Below are 13,290 nucleotides of genomic sequence, written 5' to 3' on the forward strand. Positions count from 1 at the left end.
CAGAAAGTTCTCTAATACTCCCTAATGCCCCTTCCTTCTTCATACCAATTGCCACCACAGACAATACGGCTTTAATGACTTCTATCATCAGGGATTAGTTTTGCCTGTTATTGAAATTCATATGAATGGAATCATATACTATGTACTGTTTAGTGCTTGTCTTCTGCTTATCTTACATGTCTATAAGACTCATGCTGTGTGCAGCAGTAGTTGTTTTTATTGCTGTGTGTTTTTCTATTGTATGCATATTCCACAATGTCTTCATTCTACTGTCGATGGACATTTGAGTTGTTTCCAATTTGGGGTTATTTTGGCATATGCTGCTATGGAAATCCTTGTACATGTCTTTTGGTGGGTAAGCTCGTTTCTCTTGATTGTGTACCTAGCAGTAGGATTGTTGGTTTCAAGGAAAGCGTAGATAGCTATAGAGATTGCCAAATGGTTTTCCAAAATGACTACTAATCTATATTCCCACCAGTAAAGTATGAATGCACGAGTTGCTCAATATCCTTGTCAACGCTTTGTCATGTTGGCCTTTGAATTTTAGTCATTTAGTCATTTTAGTATAGTAGTATGTCATTGTGATTTTAATGGGCATTTTCCGATGCAGTACTAATAATGCTAAGTAACTTTTACATGATTATTGTCCATTTGGATATCCTCTTTTGCAAAGTGCCAGTTTCAGTCTTTTGCTCATTGGAAAAGTTGTATTATCTCTTTCTTTTTGTAGGAGCTTTCTACATATTCTGGACACTAATGCCATGTCATATATATATATATATATATATATATATATATATATATATATATATATATATATATGTATGTATGTATATGAACACCTATTAGTCCGTGGTTTGCCTCTTCACTTTCTTAATTATTAATATATCTTTTGATGAAGAAAGAGTTCTTAATTTTATTGTGGTCCAATCTGATTTTTAATGATTAGTGTGTTTTGTGCCCTACTTAAGAAATCGTTGATTACTCCTAACATCATGAAAATATTCTGTTTTCTTCTAGAAACTTTATTTTTTAACCTTTCATGTTAAGATCTGTAATCTACTTTGAATTAATTTTTGTGTGTAGTGTTAAGTAGGGATCAAAGTTCATTTTTCCCATTTAGATATACAATTGATTCAGGGCTATTATTGAAAGGACCATTCTTTCTTTCACTGAATTGCAGGAGTGTTTTTGCTATAAAGTAATTGTACATGTGTAGGTCTGTTTCTGGGCCCTCAATTCTGATCCATGGATCTATTTGTATATCAATACCATACTATCTTGATTACTGTAGCTTTATAATAAATCTTTTTATCTGCTATTATAAATCTTCCAATGTTACCCTTTGAGATTATCCTGGCTATTGTCATGTAAATTTTAGAATCAGATTGCCAACTCTCTCTCTCTCTCTCTCTCTCTCTCTCTCTCTCTCTCTCTCTCTCTCTCTCACACACACACACACACACACACACACACACACACACACACACACTTCTCGCATTTGTTTGGGATTGCATTAAATCCATAGTTCATTTGGGAATAGAACTGACATATTGACAATATTGAGACTTGATACATGCCTCCACTCTTTAGGTCTTTAGTTCCTCTAAGCAATGTTTTGTCATTTTCAATATTGACAATTTTTTTTAAATAAAATATATCTTTCCACTTGGCATAATTCTTTCCTTTTAATTGAGGGGAAGGAGTAGAACTATAAAAACTATTGAAAATCAAATCCTGTTTCCAGCCTATTGATAACGCCGACAAAGCAGTCTAAAGGCTCCAAGGTGGCTTTAGTCTGGCTCCCGCAAACCTCCTCAAGCCCTGTATGTGCCTCAGGTTCCCATAGACTCATTCAGGCCTCCCCACGTCTCTCCATTCCCACTGTTCGATTCTGACTGTTGGCATCACTTTCTCAGCCCCCAGTACTGATTTTATTTTGTTGCTTACCTGAGGTAGTGTTTCAGCCTAGGTGTTTGTCTGCAATCTAGCTTAAGTAAAAAGATACTTTACCAGAAGGATATAGGGGCCTACACTTGAACCTCTGAGAGGCTACTGACATTGCAATGCCCCATGCCTCCACAGACATACCCTACGGATACTCTCTGCCCATTCCAAGCTAGGCGTAGTCATTCTCCTTAAGTTTTGGTGTATCTAGTTAATGTATCCCTCAAGCAAATTTTTCCAAACTAAATATATCTGTATCTGGTATGGTTTGGGACCATATAATGCCCGCAGTGTCCCTTACCAAGGATCCTCTGGGCTCACATGTAGTAATTGCCCCCTACCTTCTCTTCCCTGGACTGACACGCCCCTAGGTTCACATCCCCTCCCTGACACTGATATTTGGCAGGTTCACTCATGAGGTTTTATTATGTAAATCTCCCCAAGAATCTCATCACTGACTCCATGTCAGGTACTTGGTTGGGTTGCAATGTCCTCCATGTGTGAATTGAGTGGGCGAACAGAATGAATGTTGACATGGCTGTCAGAGCACATGGCTATAGAAGCAGGGGTGGGACAAGGCTTCTTTGAGCTAAGAACAGCTTTTATGACCAGACCCTTGAGCAGAAGTGGCGTTGAAAGCCCAGTTGGTGGTCAAAATCCCTAGTTACAGCTGAGCTCCAGAAAATGGAAACCAGCAAACAACTGAGCAGCCCCCCCTAAGCTACTGGCCTCAAAGGCAGCCTATTCAGTGGTAAAATAAGAAAGAATCAATCTGAATGCTCTGGAGAACAACCTTGTGAAGCTTTTCATTAATTGAAGTTTGGATGGAAGTGCTAGAATCGCTCTGGGAATCTCCCAAAATTAATTAACTGCTTGGCTGAAATGAATAAATAGAAAGCTTAAGAAAGGGGATTCTACTTCTCTGTCTACCATGGCTGGTAGGGTCCACTTGAGGGAGACTCAAAGGAAATTCTGGGGCCAGAAGAGTGGGGTCGGTAGAGCTGAGCCAGACAGTGGCCCTCGCTTGGGTTGGCTTCTATCACAGAGCCTCCTCTGCCAAAAATGCCTTTGTTCAACTGGCCACTTGCTTGTTCAGGCCTTGCCAGGAATCACCTCTTTACCCACCTCTCCCAATGCCCCCATGCCTGGACAGGATGATAGCCATCCTCTGTGTTCCTACACATTCTGTGCCCACCTCTATCACAGCACCAACCCCTCTGTGCTGTAATTGGTGATCCTGTTGTCAATCTTTGCCACTTGACCATAAGCATCTCCACGAGGAGGCATGTCTTAGTTCTCCTTACACACCAGCTTCTATCACATGACCCGGTATGTGGCCATGCTTAATATGTTTAAACTGAATTGCCATGAGAAACTTCCTGAGATGTTTTCATGGTTTACTTCAGTACTACCATAATCAGTTGCAAGAAAAGCCTCTAAAGTTACAAATTGTTCTATCCTTTAAGTGGGTGTCTTGTAATTTTTATTTGCTAAAACCGGCAACTCTAAAACAGAAGCAGAGAACACCCCTTCCCATTCCCCCTTCTCTCTAAACCAGGGTAGTTGAGCATGTGGGTCACTGTATCTATTTTTTTATTACTATTTTTTTAAAAAGCCATGTACTCTCACTTAATTAAATTTCACTAATTAAATTTTCAAGTCCACATGACTGCAATAAAAATATGGTATTTTGCATGCTCAGTATGTAATAACCTAGTTAAAAAGTTCACTATGTATATTTCAATGGTCCCTAACCCACTGCCCATCACCCACTTGATGTGTATCTGAGCACACTGCAACCACATGAGCTGGGAAGGTGTTTCCTGGTGCAGCAATAAGGAGAAAGCTCTTCTGTGTCTGTCCCCATGCCCCTTGGCACAAGTGGTTTGCACTAATGATGGTAGAGTTGCTAGATAAAATATAGGATGCCCAATTAAGTTTGAATATCAGATCAACAATGAATTATTTTGTAGTATAAGTGTGTCTCAAATATTGCCTGGGACATACTTATATTAAAAAATGACTTATTGTTATGTGAATATACTTAACGCTACTTAACTATAGTTAGGCTGCATTAAAAATGGTTAGGATGACAAAAAAAGTATTTGTTGTTATTTGAGAGTCTAATTTAACTGGGTGTCTTGTAATTTTTATTCGCTAAAACCGGCAACTCTAAAACAGAGGTAGAGAACACTTCTTCCCATTCCCCTTTCGCTCTAAACCAGGGTAGTACATGTAGTCATAAAGATTCTTTTAGGCTTGACAATTCAGCTCCTGAGGTAGGTTGCCACCCTCGTAGGGTGAGGCACAGTCTGGGAGGAAGGATGGTGCTCGAGACCATGCTCCTTCCTGGGAGTCTGAAAACTCTGGCGGGGGTGGGGCAATCCAGATGCCGCACTGTAATCCCGGGGGTCCACTGTGGCTGCCCTCCATGGAAGGAAGAGACTGAATCCCAGGGACTGAAAGATCCTACAGGATAGGCCCTGACAGAAGTCAGAAATCAATGGCCCGAATACTCCTGTCATCGCTTCATCTCACACCGACGGTTACACCCAAGTCTTTAAGCTGCAAAGCCATGCCTGGGTACACTCCCCCTGTAAGCAAACCCAATACCACGTATAAAAATCTGAATTTGCCAAACATACAGTAGTGAGTGATTATTTTATCCTTTCGACAACACAGACTTTCTTTAATTAGTAAAACTCCCCTCATGCATTTAAAATGGGATGCTGTTCGGAAAAGAAAAACAGAACAAAGAGGAAGATTGGCACATCACTCTCCTGAAAGCCAGGGATTGCAAAAGCAAGTTATTCCTGTAGAGAGACGGCCACTGGCAGATGTCTTCAGGCAGCCAGGATGACCCTGTGCACCAGGAAGTTTAGTAGTGTGTGAAGAATGGCTCCACTGCAGCAAGACACTTTCCCGGGAGGTTCACGAAGCCAGCCTCGTTGTGTTGTAGGCACACTGCAAGTGTGTGAGGTCAGGCTGCCTGTGGCTTCCATCTGGGAGGTGGCCCCTCACCTTGGATGTGGGCGGGTAGAAGCTGGAGAGATGGAGAAGACGAGGCACAGTGGCAGCGGGGAGAACTCACTGCAGTGGAATCGGTGATGGAGAGAATAGGAGCAACTTGTTCTGGCTGAGAGGGCATGAGCACGAGGGAGGGAGCTGCCAACAGGGGACTGTAGGAGATTGCCTTAAGAAACTGCCATGCAGCCAGCATTTGGTGACGGTCTGCACCGAGCATGGTGCCAGATTATGAAAACGTGGCAGTAGAAAAATGATGAAGATGGTAATAATTATTATTATCACAACAATAGTAAAAATAATTTTTAAATAATATAAAGTAAAGATTTTAAAAGAAGAAGGAGAAGGAGGAGGAGGAGGAGAATAGACAAAATCCTATCCTCCATGTCATGGATTGATTTGTGTTTCCCCAAAAATAGATTTGTTGAAGTCTTAACCCCCAATACCTCAGAATATCACCTTATTTGGAAATAGGGTCCTTGTAAATGTAATTAAATTAAGATGAAATTGGAGTAGGGTGTGCCCCTAAACCAATACGACTGATGTCCTAAGAAGACAGACATGTGACTACAGAGGCACCCAGGGAGAATACCATGTGATGACAAAGGTAGAGACTGGAGTGATACAACAGAAGCCAAAGACCAAAGACGGCCAGCAAACGGCCGGAACCTAGGAGAGAGAGCTGGAACAGATGCTTCCTCAGAGTTCTCTGAAGGAACCAACCCTGCCAAGACCTTCATTTCAGACTCCTAGCCTCCAGAACTGTGAGACAATAAATTTCTGTTGTTTTAAGTCACCCCATTTGTTACGGTAACCCTAGGAAACTAATACACACCATAATAATCACCATTGAATTATTACTATGTGGCAGGCATCGTGTTAAGCGATTGACTCAAATTATATCACTTACTTTTCACCACAGCCCTATGAAAAATGAACTATTATTATTCCACGTCACAACCGAAGAAAGCAAAGCTTAGAGGCCTGAGGTCAAGTCATCTTAGGTAGACACTTACACAACAAAGAGAGAAGTGCTTTGGGGTGAGAAACCTTCAAATCACACTTGAGAAGCAGTAACTTACTTCATCCAGGGGTTAGGTAAGCCATAGTCAGCACTCAAAGGGAAAGAAATTTAAACAAGGAGTCAGGATAGGCTAAGGTTATGCTGCAGTAACAAATGAGCCCTGAACATCTGTCCCTGGAAATCTCTACCATATTCATTTACTGGATAGAACATGTGGAGTGGCAAATCTAGATAGCAACTAAAAGGAAGGACAATGAAAGCAGCTGTGGTCATTTCAATCTGGGGAACATAAAGATTCATGACTTTTTAAATAATAAAGTTGCTAAAAAGAAAAAACACTAGGCATCATGATCAAATAGGAAGTTTCTTGATGGTAGCTAACTTGTGAAATATTAGTGGCTAAACTATGGTGAAGTTTTTCACAGATTAAATGTGTCGGGGATAAATAGAGTACCCATTTAATGCTTTTGTTTTATGTTGTTCGTTTCTGAAATCGTCAAAATCTTTTATCACCTGTAGTAAACATTACATCTTGATAAAGTCTTTATCCAATACATACTAAATGCTTGCTTAGTCTGTTGAATGACTAAGTGAAATTAATGTTAGGTGTTCATACTATGAAATAAGACACAGGTAGAAAAAAAAATCGCAGAAGAAAAAGGCAAAAAAACAAAAAGCTTCGGGATGCTTTTCTTCTCTGATGTTTGGGGATTCATGGGCTAGTAAAATCAAAAGGAAAAATTGGACAAGTTGGCCAGTTAAGTCATTAAAAACTTAACAATGATCACCTACTGGCGCCATCAATAAAGAGATTCAAAACATTAGGCTGGATGGGGAAAACAATCTTTGTTGAAGATTTTTAGTTTTTTTGAGAATCTCACTGTATTGTTCCTATTTTCTCATTTTCTTAAGGCACAATGAACTAATTGGCACTGAGTTAAACCACTTGCCTTCCCCTCCAGAAGTCTTATAGACAGAAGGGGGCGGGGGAAGGCCGAGAGTGGGCAGTGGGGGACTAGCATCAGCTATAGGAATGGACTGGGGAGAGTTGCTGCTCATTTTTGGAGGGTGGACAGTGCCCCTCCTGGTTCCTAGCTGTCTACCACTGAGCAGGGCAGGGTGGGGCAGTGGAATGATCTCTCTCGTGGGACAGCATCCAGGGGCCCTGGCTCCTGGATGCCTGCCCGTGTCTCCCCAGGTGAACCATTCTCACCAGGATTAGCCTGAGGCCCAGTCTCCCTTCCTCTCAGCACCAAGCTGCATTTCTTTTCCTTCCCTCTGTACCCACCTGGAAAAGCTGTCTCTCTCTTGGCCTGCTTTGGTCCTGCAGCTCTCTGTGGAACTTCCTGGCAGCAAAACAGTGAACCCAGCTCACAGAGCCCAAAGCCTGGTTCTGGGGTCTAGGCCCTGGCACTGGCACCTTGGCCCTTCCCTCTCAGTTTGCTGCCCACCCCCTACACACCCCCCACCCCCATTTCAGACCATCTCTGCTATTGCCTCTGCTTTCAGGCTTCTGTGGGGAGGGGAAGGGAGGGAATCCTTGTTCAGTGCCTTTGATCCTCACAGGCAGGCAGGCTCCAGAAAGGAGCCATGTTCACTTCCCTGGGGCTGAGAGAGGAGGCCCTCAGGGTGGGTCATAAGAAAGAAATGCAAAGATGAGTACAATGGATATTTCCAAGAATTCTCACTTATATCTGCACACAGGGAATGACATTTGAAGAGCCCTGAAAGGCAGCAAGGACTTTTTAATTGGTTAGATGGCATGGCCATTTGGGCAGCCAGGAAGACAGGTAGATGTAACAATTAATACATCTTTATTGCTTTATAGGGCAATAAAAGAAAAATGGGATCCAGTGCTGTGGTCTGTTCTTTTTCACCGAGTTCTTGTTTAGATATGTGTTTGTGTCTTCCCAAGTTTAAACTTTCAGTGTTATATAACAGTTCCTCTTGGCTTATAACCAAATTTCCAGATTATCAGGAGGTGCCATGCATGAGTAGGGAGGTGGCATGGGGGATCCACGTGCCCCTGGGTTTCCTGGGCTGCTCTATAAGGAGAGGCTTTACTTGCGGGTCATGGAAGAGTTGCTGGCAGTTAGGTCCTAGTGCCCGTTTTTGAAGCTTTGGGTTTTAGGCCATACTCTGAGCATCTCCGTTTTCAAAACTGTAACTATTAAAGGTAGAAATTCAATCACACTTTGCCCCTTGAAAACAACATGGAACATTTGAAATTCTGTACTGGCAGGAGCCACTTGAGAGACAGTCAAAATTTCCAGTTCTTCAAGTACTTACTTCAGTGGTGTGCTCAACCCTGGGTGGGTCATGTGACTCTTGGAAGCAGTGTCTTGTGGAGCGCAGGTCCTAAATGTTTCCTCTCTTCTCTTGCTTGCTTCTTCCTGCTGAGTTACCATCTCCTAGCTGCTGATTAAAATGAAAATTATGGCTATTTCTGTAGGATGTGCAAATGTGGTGGATGAGAGATTATGGGTAGGACTGAACATTTCAAACTTCTTTTGGTAGAGCACTCCACCTGTCATTGTAGAACATTTTATCTCCCACAAAACCCAAACCAACTACTCCCTTCCTGGCCCCCCTGGGCCTCCAAAGTTTGCAATGGCTCCAATGGGCTCAAAGATTCCAAGTGAAAGGCCTATAGAAATGCAAAGCACTCAGCCAACACTGAACAACTCTGAACACAGAAAAACAAATTGGGGCCTTGGGGACACTTAGGCAATGACTTCCTGCTCCAGAGGGGGTCAGAGGAGGAGGCACAGCCATCAGCTCCCAGGGGAAGGCAAACATTTCAGTTCTAGGAAAGCATCTTAGTCTTTTGCAGTGGGCATGGTGTAGAGAAGGCCTTCCAGTCGCTGTGGTGGTCCTATTTGAGTGTACCCCTCAGTGTAAATTCGGGAGGGACCTTATGTTGTGGCTGCTTGCTTGCGGGTCTTGAAATAATTCACGAGTCAGGTAAAAATACAGAAGGAAGATTTATTAAAGTACGAGGAGGGCTGGCTGGGCAGAGTCTGCTGGAAATAACTGCAACCATGAGTCTTTGTTTGGTCTCAAGTTTTATATTTTCTAACCGGGATGTAAATGGCTTCGGCCTGTAGTGGAATTTTCTATTGAGTTTGGCTTTGTCCATTGGGGTGGAGGAGGCGGTTAAACTAGTTATTGAAACCTTTGCATATATATGTTATGTAGATTTAAGTTGGAGCCAGGCGTGGATCCCATACAGGTGCAAAACTTTTCCCAAGTCCCAGGACCAGCACTGGGCGGAAGTAAACAGAACCACTGAAACTGTGTAATAAATATATAGGAAACAGAATCATTAAGATTCGGTGGAAAGGAAAGGAAGCGAAGAAAGAAAAGAAAGCTTTCAAAAAGTTCCAAGCTAAATTACACTCGTAAATCAAATTATACCAGAGATCCAAATCTCAAAATAGAAGATTGAGTGCCACCATTACAATGCCCCCTGTCTCATCACTTTACATCCCACGGCGCCCCACCCCCATCCTTTACTTCTCAGTCTAATTTACGGTTTTAATGGGAGGTTCCTAATACAAGTGGGAAACAAGACAAGCAGCATAGGAATGTGAAAGCGTTGCCTGTGAAAACAGACCAGATCACTCAGATTATTGTCCCTTGACCTTCTATTTTTCAAGAGAATAACATTGTTTTTTCTTATCATAAAAATGATGTATTACTCGTTGAAAAAATTTCAACATTAAAAAAAGTATCAAAAAGAAAGCTGAACTCTACCACCTTGAGACCATGACTTAAAATTTGGTGAACATTTTTCCAGCTGGGTAGGTTGGGGTGTGTATGTGTGTGTACTGATAAAAGTGAACTGGCATCTTAAGATACTTAACCATAGAGCTGGGAGGATTATACGTGGAGCTGGGCCCCTTGTTAATTCTCTAGTCTTGACTTCCTGTTGAACTTTGTGGTAACTTCCTGGGAAGGGATGGAATAAAGAAGGAAGCCATGTTGGTCTAGGGACTTTTTCCACGTGGGCAGCCGGTTGGGACATTGGCCGGTGAGTGTGTGTATACACACTCCTTGGTGCCTTTATTTCTTTTTTCTTTTCCTGAATAAACCATTCTTTTGGTGAATTTTCTAGAGAGTTATTTTTTGCTGATCGATAGTATCATAAGTAAGTTTACATCAAGCAGATGATTTTATGCATATTTTTATGTAACTGCCTTTTATCACTTATCAACATATGACACTAAATATAGCCATTTCTCATGACTACTTGGCATTTCATTTTATGTACTATAATTTATTATATCTGATTTGATATACGTTTGGTTTTTTTCTAACATTTCACTATGATAAACTATATTGCAATGGACATATTTTAGGGTTATAGTTGATTATTTACTTAAAAGTAAATTTCTAGAAATCAAATTGCTGCACCAAAGGGAAAGTTTGCTTTGAATTTTGATACAGATTATTGTTCTGCTCTGAAGTTTATCATCTCAACATCAGAGTACAAATGTGACAATTGCCTCATACACTCATATGCTTTTTAAACATTGCCAATTCGAAGAACCCATATGATATATATAATAGTTTTAGTTTGCATTTCTTATCTTTTCACTGGTCACTTGCTTTTTTTTTTATATACATTTTTTTTAACTTTTATTTATTTTAAGTGTGTTTTTCCAGGACCCATCAGCTCCAAGTCAAGTAGTTGTTTCAATCTAGTTGTGGAGGGCGCAGCTCACACTGGCCCATGTGGGGATCGAACTGGCAACCGTGTTAAGAGCACCATGCTCTAACCAACCGAGCTAACCGGCTGCCCCTGCTTTTTTTTTTTTTTTTTTTTTTTTTTTTTTTTTTTTTTTTAATGAATTAGCTCCCTTGCCCTTGGTCCATTTTTCTAAAAAGGTGTTACTTCTCTTTTTCAGCTGTAAGAGTTCTTTATGTGTTAGAAATATAAGCCCCTTCCTGTCATATATTTTGAGAATATATGATTTGTCTTCTTTTGATAGTAAGAGGCTGTTTATTTTTAATGAGGTAAAATTTATTAGTATTTTGGGGTACTGTGATTTAAAATGTCATAACCATGACACGATTATTATTACAGTATATGTATAGTTCATTTTAAAAGTGGAAATCTTTGCTCTACCAGAATTTCTTTTGAGGGGTAAGGCATATGGTAGGGATCTAGTTTCCTGACACCCAAATAATTTGCCAGTTGCCTTAATATCATTAATATCTTTTCCTGTTTTGATTTGTAATGCTTCTCTGATTACATATTATATTTTTCTTATACCTAGGCCTGTTTTTAGACTATTTTCCCCCATTGATTTGATTGTCTATTTCTATGTCAGTAACCACACTCTTTCAATAGCTTTATACTATAAGTACCTACTCTTTATCTATCTTCCCCCCACCAAAATCCCTGACTATTCTTCTACATTCTACTCTGACTTACATTTAAAGTAATTTTTGTTGTTGATTTGATTGAAGCATGTGGAAAAGCACACAACTCAAAGTACATGATTTGATCAATTTTCAAAAGTGAAATCACTCTTGTCCTTACTGTTCTTACTACCGAGATCAGAATAGCATCTCAAGAACCCTCCAAATTCCCTGTAAGACTCCCAGTCGCTTGTCCCTCATCAAAGATAACAACTATATTGATGTCAATCACCACATTCATTTTGTCTTTGTTTAGTTTTCAAAATTTTAAATTGTGGTAAAATACACATAATGTAAAATTGATCATGTTAGCCATTTTTAAGTGTACAGTTCAGTAGTGTTAACTACATTCACATTATTATGCAACTAATCTCCAGAATGCTTTCACCTTGCAAAATTAAAACACTACGCTTATTAAATGACAACTCTTTATTTCCCCCTCCCCTCAACCCCTGGCAACCACCATTCTACTTCCTGTCTCTAAGAATTTGACTACTCTAGGAACCTCATATATGTGGAATCACATAGCATTCGTAATTTTGTGATTACCTTCTTTCACTTAGTGTAATGTCCTCAAGATTCATCCGCGTTGTAGCATGTGTCAGAATTTCCTTCATTTATATGGTTGAATAATAGGCCATTGTATGTGTACACCACACATTTTGTTTATTCATCTGTCGATAGGCACTTGGGTTGCCGCCACCTTTTGGCTATTGTAAATAATGCTGCTATAAACATGTGTGTGCAAATATCTCAACACCCTGCTTTCAATTCTTTTGAGCATATACCCAGAAGTAGGATTGCTGTATTAGATACTAATTCTATTAATTTTTTTGAGGACCCATCATACCATTTTCCACAGTAGTTTCATTATTTTTCATTCCCACCAACTGTGCAAAAGTGTTCTAATTTCTCCACATCCTTGCCAAAACTTGTTATTTTATGCTTGTTTGTTTGTTTGTTTGTTTTTTAAATAGTAGCCATCTGAATGGGTGTGAGGTGGTTGCCTTTGTTCTTGAACCTTATATAAATTGAGCCATTCAATATTATTATTCTGTATCTGACCTCTTTTGTTTAATATTATTTTTGTGAGAATCATCCATATTATTGCATAGAGCAGTATTTAATTAATTTTCAATGCTTTATAGCATTTCATTAGGTAAATTTGTTATAACTTATTTACCCACTCTAATGTTGAGGGACTTTGGGGTTGTTTTTAGTTTTTGATTATTATGGCTACTATTACTAAGGACATTTTTAATGTCTTTTTGTGATCACATGTATTCACTTCTGTTGAATATATACCTAAGAGTAGAATTGCTAGGTCATAATGTATGTATATATTCAGCTTTAGTAGATACTTTCAAAGAGTTTTCCAACGTTGTTGTACCAATTTGACCCCCATCAATAGTATATGACATTTCTAGTTGCTCCACATCCTCACCAACATTTAGTTGTTTTACTATTAGTTATTCTGGTGGGTAGAGAGCTATACCTAATGTGGTTTAAATTTGCATTTCCCTGATGAATAGTGAGGTTGATCACCTTTTCAGATGTGTATTGACAATTTGGATATTCTCTTGTGATGTGCATGCTAAGTGCCTTGCCCATTTTTTTGTAGTTTTTCCTTTTTTTCCTTAGTAACTTAAAGGACTTTTTTATTTATTCTGAATGAGTCCTTTGTTAGAAATATATATTGCATATCTCTTTTTTCAGTCTGTGGTTTGCCTTTTCATTCTCTTCAAATGGTCTCTTTTGATGAACAGAAGTTCTTTATTTTCATGTAGTCAAATTTATCAGTGTTTTTTCTTATGGTTGGTAACTTTCATGTCCTATTTAAGAAATCTATGCATATCTTAATAGCACAA

This window comes from Rhinolophus hipposideros, assembly GCF_964194185.1.
Source record: "Rhinolophus hipposideros genome assembly, chromosome: 16".
Taxonomy (NCBI): domain Eukaryota; kingdom Metazoa; phylum Chordata; class Mammalia; order Chiroptera; family Rhinolophidae; genus Rhinolophus; species Rhinolophus hipposideros.